The sequence below is a fragment of the Mirounga angustirostris genome, unplaced genomic scaffold (assembly GCF_029215605.1).
Source record: "Mirounga angustirostris isolate CCGP_5_RB_7025 unplaced genomic scaffold, mMirAng1.0.hap1 SCAF_1, whole genome shotgun sequence".
In the NCBI taxonomy this organism is placed as follows: domain Eukaryota; kingdom Metazoa; phylum Chordata; class Mammalia; order Carnivora; family Phocidae; genus Mirounga; species Mirounga angustirostris.
This window is the reverse complement of record NW_026991709.1, coordinates 1-3542: the sequence shown is the minus strand read 5'-3', so window position 1 is coordinate 3542 and position 3542 is coordinate 1.

The following is a 3542-nucleotide window of genomic DNA, read 5'->3' as shown; positions in this document are numbered from 1 at the left end:
CACAGAATGCTTGGAGGAGACCCAGTGCAGGAAGATGCAGGCAGCTGCAAGGGAGATGCCAAGTGACCCCAGAGGGAGCACACAGGCTTTGCACAATGCACCGGGCTCACAGGATCCCCATGGGATGCGGGCGCCAGGCCACGGGGCACAGGAAGTCCTGGTGGGGGTGGCCCTGGTGGGGATGCCAGAGAAGGGTCCCAGAAGGGGTAGGAGACAAGGAAGACGACAAGACAGAGCTTCCCAAGGAGGTCAATGGAAGGATCAGAGGATCGCAGAGACCCTTGGGACAACTTGGAAGCCCTGGAGATGTTAGCTGAAATGCTGTCATTGGGTCAGAAAAGTTAGTCACAACCCCCCAGTCGACACTGGGTAATTTACTTTGTTGGTTCTAAGAATCAGTGCATATCTGCCATTAGAACTCACATTGCAGGAAGTCTAGGATATACTCACTCTTCATCACTTTTCAGGACTCGATTTTTCTAGAGGAAGTGCTAAGCATGGGTCTCTCCATTCTTTGTGCAATTGGCCTCTGTTTTCAGGAGCAGATTCTTGGTGCTCATAGCGCTCCTAGCCGTGAGGACTGACCCCTGTCACCTCCCACAGTGGACGTGACCATGTGGGTTGGGGGGTGCTCACTGATGAAGCCCCATTGCTCAGTACACAGCAGGGACCCCCGGTCCTCTGCTGAATGAGGGAGGAAGGGGGGAAGGAGGGAGGGAGTGAGAGGGAGGGAGGATGGGAGAAAGGGAGGGAGAGAGAGGGAGGGAGGGAGGGAAACCACAGAAGTTGGGTCCATCCATCAGGAGCCCTTATTTGGGGTGAGGTCCGAGGGCACCACAGCCCCGGCCCTGGATGGTGGCTCAGGTCTTCCCAGTGCTGACCTTCCTTCTCCTTGGCCCTCTGTCATCCTGGATCCTCTCCACCTCCTCCTCAAACAATTCTCAATGTTCCCAGGAACAGGGTGGCAGGAGGGGTCTCAGGAGGGGCTTCCCGGATCCTGTGCCCCGAATGACAATGTGACAGTGGCTACAGGACATTCTATCATGAGGACTGGGACTGTGGATCCCATCCATCTCCTTGGGCATTAGCGTTGTTCCATTCCCTGCTCTCTCCACCACTGCTGTGATAAACACTCCTGAAAACACATCTGTGAAAAACCGAGCCAGAGTTTCCAGGGGTTGGTCAGAGGCCAAGCACGCCAGGTGCTCCTGTGGCCTGGGATGGGTTCTGCTCACTGTTCTCCCAGACAGGGGTGCCTGTCACCCTTCTCTCCAGGGTACCTGCAGGGGATCTCCGCTTCCTCATGTTCTCCCCAGACCAGACACCTGCCAGTCTGAGGGTGACCAGTGCTGCTTCCATAGGGTTTCCTTTGCCAGAGTCCTTCCCCGGGAGCTCCCTCATCTCTGACTCTGCACGTGCCTGTCCTCCCCCCTTGGACTTGCATGCGTTTGGTGTCTGTCCTTGTGGAACCCAGTGACTTGGTGTGTTGTTTGGACAAGAGGCATAGGAAACCTTTCTCTGGCCTTGGGTTGTGAGCAATGCTTTTGCCCTTTGTGGTGTGTCTTCCAGCTTTCTGCATTTCCCTGGTTTCTGTGTGGGCCACAGGAGCCAGCCCTGTCCTGTCTGGGGTCAGGCTGTGGTGTCCCAGCAGGAACAGGGGTCTCGGCCCATAATTCCTAAAGCGGCCTCTCTGATACATCTGATCTGTAATCCATCAGGCATTTTAATATCGAATAAGGGAAATTTTATGACAAATAAACACAGACGAAAACAAGTCCCCTTTGAAAATAGGTAGGCAGACACAAAGGCACCTATCCAGAACAGGGAAAGGAACAGGGAGAGAAAGCAGCTTAGGGGTTTTCAGGGTCTGAGCTGGGGGAGAAATGGGCAGGGGGAGCTTCTGGTTCGGGGACTCCTTTGGGGCATGAGATATTCTGCAGCAATGTTCTGGGATGTGGTGGCACAGCATTAGGAATGTACTTAATGCTCATGACGTGTTCAAGGGAAAACAAGTAATTTTATTTAAAACAAATAATAAACAGTATACAGAACATGAAAAGATCAAATAACAGTTAATATGCCCTAACCCTAACCCGAACCCGAACCCGAACCCGAACCCTAACCCTAACCCGAACCCGAACCCGAACCCGAACCCCGAACCCGAACCCGAACCCGAACCCTAACCCGAACCCTAACCCGAACCCTAACCCGAACCCGAACCCTAACCCTAACCCGAACCCGAACCCTAACCCTAACCCGAACCCTAACCCGAACCCTAACCCGAACCCGAACCCTAACCCTAACCCTAACCCGAACCCTAACCCTAACCCTAACCCTAACCCTAACCCTAACCCGAACCCGAACCCGAACCCTAACCCGAACCCGAACCCTAACCCGAACCCTAACCCGAACCCTAACCCGAACCCTAACCCGAACCCGAACCCGAACCCGAACCCGAACCCGAACCCCTAACCCTAACCCTAACCCGAACCCGAACCCTAACCCGAACCCGAACCCGAACCCGAACCCGAACCCGAAACCGAACCCGAACCCGAACCCGAACCCGAACCCTAACCCGAACCCTAACCCGAACCCGAACCCGAACCCGAACCCGAACCCGAACCCCAACCCCAACCCCAACCCGAACCCGAACCCGAACCCGAACCCTAACCCGAACCCGAACCCTAACCCCAACCCTAACCCTAACCCGAACACCAACCCCAACCCCCAACCCCAACCCTAACCCGAATCCCCAACCCCAACCCCGAACCCGAACCCCTAAAGCTAACTCCTAAGCCCTAGTCCTAGCCCAAACCCGAACCCGAACCCCCAACCCGAACCCCCATCCCCAAACCCAACCCGAACCCCGAACCCCTAACCCTAACCCGAACCCGAACCCGAACACTAACCCCGAAGTCTAACCCGAACCCGAACCCTAACCCTAACCCTAACCCTAACCCGAACCCGAACCCGAACCCGAACCCGAACTATCGAGACTTCATCAAAATAAAAAGCTTCTGCCCTGAGAAGGAAAGAACAAAACTAAAAGACCGCTCTTCATTTGAGGAGGAGTCATGGAGAGCGTGTGTGTCTCATCAGCCCAGCAAGTGAAAGAACCAAACCCCAATGCTCTTCCTAACACACGAAAGAAGAGACCCAGACAAGATGCCAAGATAGAGGAATTCTTCCCAAAAGAAAGAACAAGAGGGTAGCATGAATCGGAACGTTTAGATGGAAGAACAGATAGCATGAGCCAGATGCTGCGAACTGCAGTGGTAAGAGATAGTACTGAGGGACTGGGGGCACACTTCGTGGGGAGAGCCCAGGGACCACACCAGTCCATGTCCACTTCAGCTTTAGCCTCCACTTCTGCCTTTGAAAATACTTGATTGGTGTATTATATTATTACACAACTACTACTGTTTAGATGGAAGAACAGATAGCATGAGCCAGATTATGAGACAGATATATATTCAAGGCACATGACTAGGATTACACAGGTGGTAGTCACACTGGAGTGACACAACTCTGAGTGTCTCTTT